Source organism: Podarcis cretensis (assembly GCF_951804945.1).
Source record: "Podarcis cretensis genome assembly, chromosome: 6".
Lineage (NCBI taxonomy): Eukaryota > Metazoa > Chordata > Lepidosauria > Squamata > Lacertidae > Podarcis > Podarcis cretensis.
This window is the reverse complement of record NC_137175.1, coordinates 13,961,062-13,975,886: the sequence shown is the minus strand read 5'-3', so window position 1 is coordinate 13,975,886 and position 14,825 is coordinate 13,961,062. Positions and strand designations below refer to the sequence as shown.

Here is a 14,825-nt window from a genome sequence, read left to right as displayed (position 1 = left end):
TGCACAGAAGTTGCTCTTTTATTTGAGTGGAACCTAACAGAAACAGCTGGCTCTGGCTTGGGCTGGGGAATAGAGCCACTCATGGACCTCTGTGCCAGCCTGCTGTTCTAAGTGGCTGTCAGAACGTGTTCGCTACGCCAAGGGCAGCGTCTGATCTGCTGGCAACAGCTGAGTTTGCACTGTCACAGCCAATGTTAGAAAAAGGAAGACAAGAGGTAGAGGAGGTGCTGTGTCTTCTCCCATCCTGTTCCTGCAAGTTGAGATGATCTTTATTCTGGTGCACGACAAGAAAATAATAGTGAGGACTAGGGAGGCAGGTAATAATAATAATAATAATTTATTATTTGTACCCCGCCCATCTGGCTGGGTCTCCCCAGCCACTAGAGCAGCAGCCAAGGAGAACGTGAATTATGTTGTTAGGAGATAAGGGCAGGAGAAGGGTAATGGGCTCGAAATGGACAGGCCTGGTCCAGCACATCTTTCGTTAGGCATAGATAGCGGTTTTGGACTTAAGTAGTTATCCAAGTACACTACAGTACAGGCAATATGTTGCTATGGGAACTAACCATATTAGGAAACTCTTTTGGAAGGAGAGAGCCTTTTGGGAATCAAGATTTGCCATCCCTCCGCTGAGGCTGATGTCATCAGGCTGTCTGTGGGTGAAAAGGAAGATGGCAGTGTGAGACAGACTAAGAATAAGAAAAGGCAGACTAAGAACAGGGACACGGGTGGCACTGTGGGTTAAACCACAGAGCCTAGGGCTTGCTGATCAGAAGGTCAGCAGTTCGAATTCCCGCAACAGGGTGATCTCCCATTGCTCGGTCCCTGCTCCTGCCAACCTAGTAGTTCGAAAGCACTTCAAAGTGCAAGTAGATAAATAGGTACTGCTCTGGTGGGAAGGTAAATAATATACAGTGGTACCTCAGGTTACAGACGCTTCAGGTTACAGACTCCGCTAACCCAGAAATAGTATCTCGGGTTAAGAACTTTGCTTCAGGATGAGAACAGAAATCGCGCGGCAGTGGGAGGCCCCATTAGCTAAAGTGGTACCTCAGGTTAAGAACAGGTTCAGGTTAAGAACGAATTAAGTTCTTAACCCGAGGTACCACTGTATAACTCCATTTTTTTTTAATGCCACTCTGAAGACACATTTATTTACACATTGGGCTGAACTTGGAAAAAAAAAATCTTTAGCTGCTGCAGGATGGCTGTTTTGTGGGTTTTTTTGGGTAATTGTGTTTCCATGCTTTGTAAATCACCTTGTGAGGGCAAAGTACTCAGTAAGGCACCATCATCTCTCTCTCTCACACACACAAAATCACATGTGATCTGGAGGGTGGGAAGGAATAAGGTATGCTCACACTCATTGGGGCAGTTGTGATTGAGAAGAAGCACTGGCATTTTAAAACACATTAATGTTTTGTTTAATAGCAGCAGCAGCAGCAGCAGCAGCAAACCAGCTCTTTCAAAGGCAGGTTTGTGTTTTACTAACTTCTGTTTTACTAACAACTTTCTGTTGGGAAAGATGGAGGACACAAGGAGAAGGAGACGACAGAGGACGAGATGGTTGGACAGTGTTCTCAAAGCTACGAACATGAGTTTGACCAAGCTGCGGGAGGCAGTGGAAGACAGGAGTGCCTGGCATGCTCTGGTCCATGGGGTCACGAAGAGTCGGACACAACTAAACAACAACAACTTCTGTATAGTTTATCAGAATATTTCCTCTTCTTGGTAGTTCCACACAATTTTATCTTAAATTTTGTGTAAATGCAAAACCGGCATATAAATCTGCGTCTTTATCCAGGATATCATCAGTTGGTTCTGAAGGCTGATGGAAGGCAAGATGGGACAGATGATGATGATGATTACCAATCATCAAACAATGTGAAAAAGAACATGATTCAGAAGTCATTATAAAAATACTGGGATGGGTTTGCTTTGGAAAAGTTTGCTTTGGAAAAACATAGCTGTGTGTCTAATCTGTTTCCTTCCCATTTGCTTCAACATTTTTAAAATTGTTTTTAAAAATGCCAATCATGAGCTGTTGGTTTTGTAGCCTGCATTCTTGTAGGCGTGTTTTTCTTCTGTTGCAGGCAATTCAAATAAAAGTAATAAATTACACTTGTTTGGCTGTTGCAATCCTTTCAAGATGTTGCATTTTCTTCAGTAGATGTAAGGAACATATGGTGGAAGAAACATCTGTGGTGAAACATTTTTAATGTTCAAATTCTGCACGCAGATGATCCCCAGATGGAGTGATGTGTGTCCTTTTGAAGGCAGAGTCTAGCCCTTTATGGAAGGAAAGCCTGTTCAAAAATGCCCAGTTCTCTCTTCTTCATGTAGGCCGAAAGAGCAATATTTTCAGTTTATTGAAAGGATGGGGAGCTTGGCACTCCCCAGGTGCGGTTGGACTGTAGTTTGCATCATCTCTGTCCATTGACCACGCTGGTTGGGGGTTGATGAGAGACAGAATATTGACTAGATCTGGAGCAGGGGTCAGCAAACTTTTTCAGCAGAGGGCCGGTCCACACTGTCCCTCAGACCTTGTGGGGGGGCTGGACTATATGTTGCCATGATTATGACCTGCATTTTTGGCAAAAACCCTTATTGGGACCAACCCCATCGTTGCCCAAATGTGATTTGGGGGTATTATCAGAAATATGAATTTGGAGAACTGTTATATAGGTGATATAATGAAATTCAGTTATCGGGGATTCGAGGAAGTCAGTTGTCAATGTAATGAGAATTAGGTATTTGAAGAAACCATTTTTCTTTGTGTTTAGTTTATTGTAGTGTAATGTGTTTTTCTTTGTTGTGTGTTTTGTTATGTTATTTTTGTGATAAATGTGGAAATTCAATAAAACAATTTGGGGGAAAAAGTGATGGGGTGTGTGTTCCCTCATACACCCACACTGCTTCCTTTGCATTTTACACGTTGACTGTTATTATTTTTCTCGTAAGGCGGGGTGGGGGTGGGGGCGGAAGTAAGCGCACAATTCCTGTCAGCCCTGGAGAGCGAGTGCGCATGTGTGGGTGAAGGGAAAAGCCGTTGGCCACGCTAAGTCAGGCTGGTGCCGCTCAAGCAAAAATGTTCTTTTCCCTGTGTGAGGGAAGATGAGGTGCTGTTTACCTTTCCATGGCTCGCACCGTGTAGCTAACAAGCGGCCTCCCCAGCAGAGCGCAGAACTGCTTCGGAGTGCAGCCACCCAGGCGGTCCCCGCTTCCCCCTGCAGGGAGCACCGCCACAGACACTGGCGGGCGAGCCCCTGCCGCTGCAACTGCCCTTCCTGAGGTCAGTTGCCAGCAGCTCCATGGTGGAAATCCGAACTGTGGCTCCTTTCCCTCTTCCCCACCCCAGAAGAAAAGATTACTGTGTGCACGCAACAGAAGAAGGGGCTTGTCTTGAGCAGCCACCCGCCTCACTTTTGATCCCAAAGCCTGCCATCGCAAGCGCACAATGTCGGCTGCCTGGATTCCTGGACCGTCCGCGGGCCAGATCTAGAAGGCAATTCGGCCTGATCCAGCCAGCGGGCCTTAGTTTGCTGACCCATGATCTGGAGGGTTACATAGGCTCCCCACCGCTTGGTTACTGCCAGTGACTGTTGATGATTCATTGGTAGGGTGGAAGGCAGGGTGACCAAAAGAATGGATGGGACTATCAACTTTGATGGCCAACAAATCAGATGGCTTTAAAAGAGGATGGGATATCATTGGCTGCTAGCAGGGATGGCTATGCTCTGCCTCCGGAGGCAGCAGCTCACCTGAACGCAGAATTGCACTAACTCAACTGTTTCCATCAATTAACGACATCTGTTAAGTCTAGCAAGGATGTAATGTTTTCAAGTGAACCAATTCTTTCACATTTGGCCTCTGACTTCTTTAAGACATTAAATGAAGAGACAGCAGATTGTGCTCACATGCATTTATATTCCGTACATTTTTCAGAACACCAAAATGTCCTATGCAGATGGCACACAACTTTCTTAAGTGGAGGTGTTTTTTTTTAAAAAAAATCTGCTCATGATAGATGCATCATTTCAATTTAAAAAGTGATTCACCATGTTTGAAATGAAACACACATATTGCATGACTCATGCTACCGGCTGCCTGCAGCTTTTTCAAAGAAATTTTCCAGAATAACGGAAATTCACTGTTAAGGGATGTATTCCAACCTTCACTTTTCATTCCTGGGGCAGCGGAGAGAGGAGTAAACAACCCTTTTAACAAAAACAATTAGGAGTGTGGTATCTGGTCAATTTGTGCTACAAATGATTGCAGAGATTAATCAGTTGCATTTGCAAGCTGAAACTCCAAATATTCACCCTTCTGCTGCAAGCTGCACTCCAGTGGTGAGCATCCCAAGGCCTCTGCTTTGCACCCATCCTGCTAAGGCTGGCCCATCACTCGGTCGCTAATGAGCTACGGAAAAGTGGTGTCTGTGGCAACAGAGCCCACAGGAAGGCCACTGGAGGGGATGAAGCTGAAGTACTAATCTGCCACTTACTTCTCAAAAAGAAGAATTTAAAGAAGAGCATTGCTTGATCAGATCAATCTAATTCAGCACCGTATTTCCCACGGCAGCTGTAAAGCAAGCTGTGAATGTAATAGCTTTTCCCCTGCTGTTGTTTCCAGGATGTGAGAGTTATCATTATGGCCCTACAGTAACACGGCTACTTATCCTCCACTTGAAAGCCATCCAGTGTAGTGGCTGCTATCACACCTTGTGCAGTGACTTCCAAAACTTAATCATGTGCTTTGTGAAGAAGCACTTCCTTTTGCCTCTTCTGAATTTGCCGCCAATCATTATCATTGGGTGAACCCAAATTCTAGTATTAGAAGAATGCATCTCTTTCCATGTGCCCCCCTCCAGTGTACACTGCATTCTCCTTGGGGCAGGTAACTGAATTTTTGCTTACGCTATTCTGTAATGCAACATACACCTTGAAGGCACTGCACAATAACAATTTAAATGCTAAATTTCTTGGTCATGAATTAAACATGTTCTTGCTGGATATTATTTGGTAGTTACCAATACTGAACAGCGGACATAAGCACACAGATAGCTTTGACCTGAAAAAGCTTCCTATTCCAACACCAGTTCATGAAGCTGCAGTGGCACAATGACCACTGATAACATATGGAAAATTCCTGGAGTGTGTGTGTATGTTGTGAGTGTGTGTGTAAAGCTATTTGGCTGTATGCATTTCATACTGTAATTTTGTCAGTACATGTGCTCTTATCTGTGGGTGGACTATTTTTGTCACTCAAGAATGTGATAGTGTGAGCCCCAAGAAATAATATATCAGCTACTGCAGATGACTCACATAATTAGATAATTTTGTATCAGGATGATTACTTGATCTCTGAATTTTACTATGAAATTATACTTTCAACTGAGGGCTCGTCCACACGCTTGTGCCGTGTTCGAGTGGTTTCCTGCTTGACCCACAATTTCTAGGCACAGGTCCAAGCCATTTGCCACTTGCCCCACTCCTTCCCAGGGAAAATCTGCTCTTTGGCGCTATATTGTAGCAAACGTCAACCTGGAGAAAATCCAAATTGCTTTTTGCTCCGAATGAGTGCTAAAGAGCAGTTTTCCCCAGGGGAAAGCATCAGGACAAAAGGGACTGTGGATAAGCCCTGAGTTGAGGAACTTCCACTGATTTAAATATATGAATGTAGAAGAAACCATATAAATATATAATAGTATTATGAAGTGGTTCTCTGTTAATAGAAGAAAGGCCTACATTTCAAACTATATGACTGGATATGAATAAGAATACATCTGTGTTCTGCCACAACAAAAAATCAGGTTGGTGTTTGGATATCAAAAAACCAATTTAGTTCTATCCATGGCAGAGGAAGATATCAGTATGTACTTGGATGCAGCCATACAAGTTTTCAAAACTGTGCAGCCAGATTTCTTCCCTAAAGCAGATCAAATAAATATGGCCTTATGCCTCGTTTGTGTCTTATTCTAAAGCCAGATGAGTTTGCATCCCTTCATAGAAGGAAAAAAAGAGCAATTTCAAAGCTATTTAAAAAGCAGTGTCAGCCAGCCAATAATCATCGCAGAGCACTGAGACAACTAAATATTTACTAAATATTAACTAAATATTTATCTGAACAGGATGTGAAGGTGCTCAACTGACAACCCTATAATATACTTTATCTGATCTATGAACAGTGAAGTGAATAGTCTTGACAGGCTGAATCCTGTAAGCCACGCCGAAAAATAGTTGGAGTAGACACTAGAATTTTCAGCTTAAAGGCAAATCAAACATGGTTGAAAATAATGATTGAAAGGGGTGTATATTTCTCAGATCATGTATACAATGTACAATACTGTAGATAACTTTAGGCTAAGAACACCATGTGAATAGCAATCCAGAGTTGTTAGTCTTAAATGTTAGTTTGATGTTCCTGCACAATTCTTGAAGTATACATATGGCTAAAACATCCTGAAGCTCAGAGACAGAAGTCACAAGCAAAACAAAAATGGCTAGGTTTACTGTTCTCAAAGAATAAATTAGAGTGAAATGTAGCTAAAATAAATAATTAAGAATAATAATTTATTATTTATACCCTGCCCATCTGGAATTCAAAATTGACACCTGTAGTTATGTCCTCAACATGCTAGCTCTCTCATACCCTGTTTATATCACACAAGATTTCACTTAAAGGAAATTGAATTCCCCTTCCTGGCTGGAGAATATATGGATAAATGGTAGAATGTTGTAATGAAGAAAGATTTCTAACTGATAGTTACAGGGCAACATATTTGCTGTGGAACATTCTCTTAATGATTCATTCTCTCAGGAATGAGTCATAATATCCCTTCCAAAACTCATGTAGTTTATGAAAACATTTTGGATTCTAACAATGGATATCCTTGTACTTATAATCATTTTTCTGATAGACTAATCTTAAATATTCATGCAACAGTAATGTATACTTAATATGAAGAATACTGTACCAAGAATCACTGCTGGACTTAACTTTTTTATACCTGATGCAAAATGACTGCTCAGGACTGGAATTCATTTAAAGCAAAACACCACGATTCAGAGATGGAGGACAATGGAGGCAAGAAAATGAGAACCAGCTGCCTGCACCAAGTACTTCACAATGAATGCTTCATGGTAAGCCTATCATTGACAACAACGTGAAACAATTAGCAAGATGTCAAAAACCTGATGCTGAGCTGAAACTGCCATGCATTATAACAGGGTTGAATGTAGAATGTCCCAATGGTCTGGGTGTTAAATCTGTGGCTTTGATCTGAATAATGTGTTAAAATGAGATTTGTTTGCTCATTTGAGAATCCTACACTGTAAAATTTTCTGTGAAATGTTACCTGAAAATAATGTATGATTTTCTTTCTTCTAGTTAATTTAATGAAATAGTGGGTGTGATCCAGACCCAAATTAAGCTCTTTTAAGTCCAGCTGGTTGAAGCAGGAGAGATGTGAGCACTTTCCCCCCTTTGAAATCAATGGAATTTAAAAGTTTTTACTTTGGGGCTAGGCAGGTAATTCCCACAAAGTCATCTCATACAGGGCTATGAAGTCAGACTCCTTGCTGAGGGAGTGCATTTGTGTGAATCGCTTCTTCCACCAAAGGTTATGCCAAGGTTGCTTTTAGAGTGGCAACGTTTCTTCAAGTTGCTGCTGTTGCTGTCACACACACATACACCCTCCCCTTCTTCCTATAAATAAAATGTAAGGCTATTATTGTGCAACCCTTTGGAAGATGTGCAGTGCCATTATCCTAGGTTTGCATGAAGTCAAGGTGGGGTAGGAAAGCAAAAGAGAAAGCAGGTTGAACAACAGTTTTGACTATGGCATGGGAATGAGAAAGGAGGGACACAGAGAGGAAACACGGTGGCTTAAAACAATGGAAGTTTGGGGTAAAGAAGGGATGGAGAAGAAAACGGCAGTTTTAAACAGTGGAAGACATTTGGATACAGTACCTTCATACAAGAGAATATTTTAGGGCTACACATCTCTGTCACTTAAGGCAGCTGAAGAATGGAAAAGGGAGAAGTTTGAGTACAGTGAGGATGAAGAAAGAGTCAGAAAGAGGGGAGAGAGAGAAGGTGTGTGTCTGATCATGGGCATAGCCAAGGGGGGCAGGTGCCCCCCCCCGGATCAAGTGAAACCATAGAAATAACTAACTGATCAATCACATCAGTTCTGTCCCCCCTAACAAAAGTCCTGCCTCCCCCAACAAAAACCCTGGCTACGCCCATGTGCATGATTACATCCATCCATTTGAGTTGGCAGTTCAGACCAAGTAGGTCTTCCATGTGGGCAGAACCCACCTGGAAATGCACCCAAGGAGAAAAAAGGCCAATGGCATGCAAGGCTGTCATCAATACTTTATTTTCAATCTTCTAATGATTGTAAAATCATTATAAAAACCTGATCCAAAACACCCACCCACACATGAAAACAAAGACCACCACAGCCAACCACAAATGAACAACCACACCCTAGGCCAACCCCAACCTCTCTCATCACCAAAGGAACACAAGTGAACAGCAAAGAACCTACACAAGCAACGCTGACACCAAACCCTACACATAGTAAGTAAAATAGAAACATCGCCACCCGCCACCCGCCCCACCCATCTTTCCCTCCCCTCCACCTCTTTCCCCCTTTTCTTCCCAATGTCTCAACAAATGAAACTGATTTGTAAAAATGTTACATGAAAAAAATATACGAGAGATATTGCACACACTTTTGTAAATCAAGAAAATCTTTAATAAAACAATGATTATAAAATGAACACTAACATTTGACTTTTAAAATATGAGTTCTTAATATAAGGTCAGATTTTCTGACAGATAATATATATTAACCAAAGCTTTGTTTGATGTGATATCTTATTTAATTCGATGGAACTAAAAGTTCTTTGGGCCCTTTAGTTTAAATCTCAGGAGGCAGCAGGTTCAGCAGGAGTTCTGAAACATTTCAGATATGTTACCACAAAATAGAAGTTCTAGGAGTATTCAGCCTACTGCATGCTCTTCGTGATTTATAGGCTACATTTGGCTAGAAGATTTTTATTACCATTGGGGGGAAAAACACAGCAAGATTTTACAATGAGAAATATAATCTGAAAGGCCTGGAAATGCTGCACCATCAAACACAGAGGAGAATGCTGGCTATGCCTGTATGCTGCCCTGAATTAACAAGTTAAATCCACCACTGCAAGTAGGTCTTTAATTAGTTTGTTCCACCTGCTTTGTACATTCTGGACACTATGCTTGAAAACATTTAAAAACAATGCCCAAAAGATTTAAGTCATGCAAAGAAAGTAAGAAAAGCCTGCTGGATCAGACCAATGGTGCATCTAGTCTAGTATCCTGTTCTCACAGTGGCGAGCCGGATGCCTGTGGGAAACCCACAGGCAGGACTCAAATACAAGAGCACTCTCCCTCCTGTGGTTTTCAGCAATGGCTATTAAGAACACTACTTCCAACCGCGAAGAGCACAGCCACAATGCCTAGCAGCCACTGACAGACCTTTCCTCTTACACGACTCAGCATATTCACATCCAAGGTTTTAGTTCACAAGACCTGAGATGAAAGGGATATTTGTTGAAATTAAATATTCAAAAGTCTCATTCTGGATTAATTCTAAGGGAAAGGTTGCCTGGCCTTCATCAGAAAGAAAAGACTGGATTTAATCAACTGGATCTTGTTACATGCCACAACCCTGACAGCAACTTGTATATACTATAATTATTTAAAGAGAGGTAAATTGCATCCTTAGTCCTATACAGATTCATGATTGATTAAGACTGACACATTTATGGGAATGTTTAGGATTGTATTTTTGGAACATTTAGGATTGTAGTTCACATTCACCAAGATTATTTATGTGAATTTGTATTTGGGTCTTGCTCACAGGCTCAGGGAAAGGAACAGAACATGTCAAAACGTATTAAAATGCAACACATATAAAGACCCACTCACCTTTATTAGCCCTACTAAGGACAGTATAGAGCTGTATTTATTTTAACCTTTTAACTAAGGGCTTGTCCACATTGGACTCTACTGTATGGTTACCAGATTTTTTTCAAGGAATCTGGGGATACTTTTTAAAATTCATGCCTTATTATTTTAGGAAAGGGTTGCCCAGAGTTCTTCACCTTTTTTAGGGGGGGAACCCCAAAGTCGTCAGGCGTGCACCTTGACACAAGGCAGGCGGAGAAGCCCATCTACAAACACACAAACGCCCCCAAAAAAGAGGTGGGTGGGGGAGAGAGATCGAGTAAAGGCACTCGCTGGGCTTGGGAAAACACGCATTAAAATGTTGGTTTCTGCTCTCTTCACTGTGCAGCGAAAGGCTTGTCACAAGACAATGTTTACATTCCAATCAGAGTTACTGTTGGGTTTTCTCACGGGAAAGGGAGACTGGATGTGACGTACACTGGTTTCCTGTTTTTCACTGTTCTCTCAGGGTTGTTCTCCCCGTGCTTCAGAGGAGAGAGGACACTTTCTCTGCTCCGGCAGAGGCAAGATGTTTTTCTGTAATCTACCAGCTTTGAAAAGCAAATAAAGCAATTTAGAGTATGTGCACGTATTCCTCATCATTCCGCTGTGCTTGGGACACTGCAATCAACATTCCTGGTTATGGGCCCAGAAAGACGCAGTCATCTGAATGCCGGCAAAAGGATCGGAATGCAGAAGGACGGATCGGACGCTATCTCTGCGCGTCAAGATGATTGATGAGTTATGTGCTACTGCTCCGGGCAGCCTGCCAGCATCTAATTAATGGCTTTATGGCTGGACTTTGAACTTTTATGTCCGTTTGCCGGGCACAGGCAAAGGACCAAAGGATCAAGTTCCTATGCTGGGGAAATCGAAAGTAGCTTTTAAAAAGTGCTCTTGGAGTAAAGCAGCTGCAGAAAATAGTGACGCAGCACTATTTAAGGCAGCAGAGAGAAAGCACTTTTGAACTTGCCTTTGGAATGAGGCTTGAAGCAGCAGAGATGCAGCTTGTATAAAGCAGCATGATTTAAAGCAGCAGAGATGACGCAGAAGGCTAATGCCAGAGTCATGATGGCTAGTTGCAGAAGGCTGGCTGATGCAAATGGGGAATCTGATGCCAATCAGCCACATGCTCAGCTCAGAGTAGCCTGTAATACTGCCATGATTCAGAATGGAGCAGATTGCCAGGGTGATAGCTGCATGGGTAAGGGGGAGACTTCACAGTCGTCATCCCATAGTGCAGTGGAACCACCAGATGGCGCCAAAGCTTTGAAGGCAGTGAAATGCTACTCGTGTGGACGTCTAGGCCATATGAAGAGGGAATGCAAATATCCCAGGGCCAAAACAGAGCAGCGCAGCGAAAGCTCATCGCGTGGAAAAGGCCGAGGCAGAGGCAAAGGTCCAGTGTCCAGGACAACGCAGCTCAAGGCAATGGTCTCACGCTTCACTCCAAAAGTTGCAGAGGTCCAGAAGACGTCTAGATCTTTCTTCGTTGTTGATTCAGCGGCGACGCACCACATGTGCAACAATAAGCGACTGTTCGTGTCTTTTACACCGCAGGAAGGTGCGATTCACCAGGCGGATGACCACACAATCCCCAGTAAAGGCTACGGAACTGTTGTTCTTCACAGTTTGGACTTATCGATACAGAATGTACTTTATGTGCCGGATGCCAAACATAATCTGCTCAGCGTTGGACAGATGAATGAGCGGAAAATTGACGTTTCCTTTAAGAACAAAAGGTGCATCATCACAAAGGAAAATGATTATGTATTGTATGCTGAATATGTTGATCGTTTATATGTTTTGTATTATGATGATGTTGTGCAGGATGACACTTGTTGCATTGCAGGTTCTAACAAAAGTTTGCATGCAGGATGTATTCATGATTTTCATCGAAAATTTGGTCATTTGCATTTTGAGGCAGTATCTAAAATGCCTGCCTTGGTTGAAGGTATGACTATTAAACCCTGCAGGTACCACATGAAGTGCAAGGCATGCGCAGCAAACAAGGTGAAAATGGCTGCGAAAGGTAAGGTGTCTAGTAGGCAAGCTACAGAACCATACCAAATTGTTCATGCTGATTTGGTTGGACCACTAGCGCCCTCTTTGGGAGGAAATAGGTACTTCATGGTTCTCATTGATGCATTTTCCAGGTATATTTATGTGTACAATCTCAAGCAGAAATCAGAGGCTTTTCCTAGGTTCAAGGAATTCTGTGCTTGGTTGGAAAATGTGCATGGTAAGAAGGTAAAGACTCTTTTCAGTGATTGCGCGGGAGAATTCACTTCTCAGCAGTTTGAAGCTTTTCTGACTGAGAAAGGAATTCAGCACGATTTGTCTAGTCCTCGTTCGCCATGGCAGAATGGACTTGCAGAACGAGCAAATCAGACATTGCTTCAAGGGTTAAAAACCTTGCTACATGATGCAAATCTTCCAGAGAGTTATTGGGCCGAAGCTCTCTCATGTTTCACTTACAGTTATAATCGCAGGTTATCTTCAGTGATTGGTTGTACCCCCTATGAGAAGATGTTTGGCAAGAAGCCATACATCAAACACATGAGAATTTTTGGTTCTGACATGTGGGTTCACTCACCACAACACTCCAAGTTAGACAAGCATGGTTTGCATGGAATCTTTCTAGGTTATGAGAAAGGTTCTTACAGAATAAGGATGACTGACTCTAAGACAATTAAGCTCACAAGAAGTGTTGAGTACAATGCCAAGTGGGGGGAGAATGTGGGAATTTTCCAATGTTACCCTGATGACAGTGATGAGACTGAGGATAGTCAAAAGCAACCACAGCAACCCACACCCACTGATGAAGGTTCTGATTCTGAGTCTGAAACTGAATCGGGTGATTCAGAGGATTTCAAGAGTGCGAAAGCCTCTATGCGACCCTCTGAAAGCTCTGATCAAGAATTGGAGGAACCATTGTTCACAATAGGCCACTTTTCTCCCAAGAAGGAAGAGGAGAGTGTTGAAGACCTAAGGCTAATTCGCAGGTCACAAAGAGCCACAAAAGGCAGACCTCCAAAGAGATTTGCTGATGAGTTTGCTAAGATAGCAGTAACAGCTGTTAAAAGCTCCAAGAAGGTATTTGAACCTTCAAGTTTCCAAGAAATCCAGGATTTGGATTCAAAGGAAGCTGAGCCATGGTTAAATGCCATGAAGGCTGAGCTTGATTCCTTGGAAAGGAACAAAACATGGGACCTTGTTCCAGTAGTTCCAGGAATGAAACTGCTTGGAAGCAAATGGGTCTTCAAAGTGAAGACTGATCAAAATGGCAAGATAGTCAGACACAAAGCCAGATTGGTAGCCAGAGGTTTTGCACAGGTACCAGGTGAAGACTATCACGAGACCTACTCACCCACAGTGAGGTATGAGAGCATTAGGCTTATGCTCAAGCTAGCTGCAGAGGAGAATCTACACATTAGTCACCATGATGTGAATACAGCTTTTCTGTACGGATCTCTAGATGAATCACTTTATATGCTTCCACCTGATGGCGTACAGGTAAAACAGGGATATGTTTGTGCTCTGAAAAAGTCCCTTTATGGTCTCAAACAAAGTGCACGGTGTTGGCACACAAAACTCACTGAGGTATTGTTTTCTCTAGGTTTTCAGCAAGGGAAAGCTGATCCATGTGTATTTGTCAAAGAGGAGGGGCAAAAGAAACTGTATTGTTTGTTTTATGTTGATGATCTTTTATTCTTTTGGAAAGATGTCACAATGTACAATAACGCCCTAGCTCAACTGAAAGAACACTTTGACATGAAAGATCTTGGTGAGGTAAACAACTACCTATCTCTGGAAATAGAGAGAGATCAAGATGGTAACATTCTAGTACACCAGTCACGGAAAATTGCTGATGTGTTAAACAAACTAAACCTGATGGATGCTAACCCTGTAGACACACCGATGATAACAGGTTATCAGGTAGATGACACTGAAGAAGCATTTTCTGACACTACACTGTACAGAAGTGTGCTAGGCAAGCTAAACTTCATTGCCAAATGTTCAAGACCAGACGTTGCTGTTAGCTGTAATTTGCTAAGCAGACAAGTCAACAATCCTACTGTTAAGGATTGGAAAGCTCTGAAACGCATAGCGCGGTATTTGAAAGGCACTATGCATTACAGACTGAGATTTAACAATCAGAAGTCTGGTGGTCTTGAGATATTTGCAGATGCAAGTTTTGGAAGTGACACTACAGACAGGAAAAGTACGTCTGGAGTTTGCTATATGTACAATCAGGGTCTATTTGATTGGTCATGCAAGAAGCAAACAACAGTTAGCTTAAGTACTTGTGAAGCTGAACTGAATGCACTGTCTTATTCACTTAAGGATTGTGAATGGTTGTTACAATTGTGCAAAGACATGAAAATTCCTGTCAAATGTCCAATCCAGGTTTACCAGGACAACAAAGCATGTTTGGCTTTGCTGAATTCTGAAGGTTGTAAGCAAAGCACGAAGCACTTGCAACTGAAGTTGCAACATGCTAGGGAACGTATTCAGAAGGGACTCGTAACGGTGTCCTATATGCCAGGTAATGAAATTCCTGCTGATGTATTGTCCAAGATTGTATCAAGGGATCAACACTGTACCTATGTGCAGAAGTTGGGTTTGTACTGATATTGTACGAACACGCTGCCCAGTGATGTTCACAGAAAGGGGGAGGATGTTGGTTTCTGCTCTCTTCACTGTGCAGCGAAAGGCTTGTCACAAGACAATGTTTACATTCCAATCAGAGTTACTGTTGGGTTTTCTCACGGGAAAGGGAGACTGGATGTGACGTACACTGGTTTCCTGTTTTTCACTGTTCT

The 14,825-nt window shown here is 42.5% G+C and overlaps 1 long non-coding RNA gene across 1 annotated transcript; it reads right to left on the bottom strand.

Annotated features, from left to right (window-relative positions):
• Nucleotides 1–1,171, bottom strand: LOC307218187. The gene is made up of 2 exons (XR_013839866.1): nucleotides 567–1,171; nucleotides 1–274 (listed from the first exon to the last, which is right to left on the bottom strand). It is a non-coding gene; the product is annotated as an uncharacterized lncRNA (long non-coding RNA).
• Nucleotides 1,172–14,825: the final 13,654 nt, after the last annotated feature.